We start from the raw sequence: 661 nt of genomic DNA, 5'->3' as shown, positions 1-661 counted from the left end.
TGAAAACATTTGAATCCAACATCAATAGACAACAGTGACACCTCAATGTGTCACACTAGATGGCTTAATGATATGATATTTGACTAACCCTTATTTAGTTCAAACTTCAAAAGTACTAGTCCTTTTCTTGAGGTTGTAATACTACATCCAACAATTATGAGATATGCATTTGGGTGCTGCTGTACTCATAAGCTCAATTTCACTCTCTCGATTTATAGTGTAATTTTTACCCTCATTGAAACTGGTGTGAATAGCTTTCAACTTTATATATAGTTTTCCTAAAGTAATGTGGAAAGGCAAAAGTTTCCGTGAGTCAAAACACACAGCTTTGTTTGTGCTCAATGACAGGTTCGATTGGAGTTGTTTTATATGGAGACAAGCCAAAATAAGGCCATTTTTTTAACCTTTCAGAGTAGTAACAAAAATATCCATCGTCAAATACAAGTCGTTTTTACTTGGAAGTGGCAATGAAAATCATGATAGTTAGTAGTATAATATTTGCATTAGTTTTTCATGCTAGTGAGTGATTATTGATCCTTGATCATGGGAAAACTCTAAAATCCAAAAAACAGAAAGCACAGAAAGAAAGAAAGTTGAGAGGAAAAGATCCTTTTATTTTTTCATTGGTCAATTAATTTTGCTGTGTTTTCATGAAAGATAA

Source organism: Arachis duranensis, chromosome 3, assembly GCF_000817695.3.
Source record: "Arachis duranensis cultivar V14167 chromosome 3, aradu.V14167.gnm2.J7QH, whole genome shotgun sequence".
NCBI lineage: Eukaryota > Viridiplantae > Streptophyta > Magnoliopsida > Fabales > Fabaceae > Arachis > Arachis duranensis.
Note: the sequence above shows the minus strand (reverse complement) of the source record.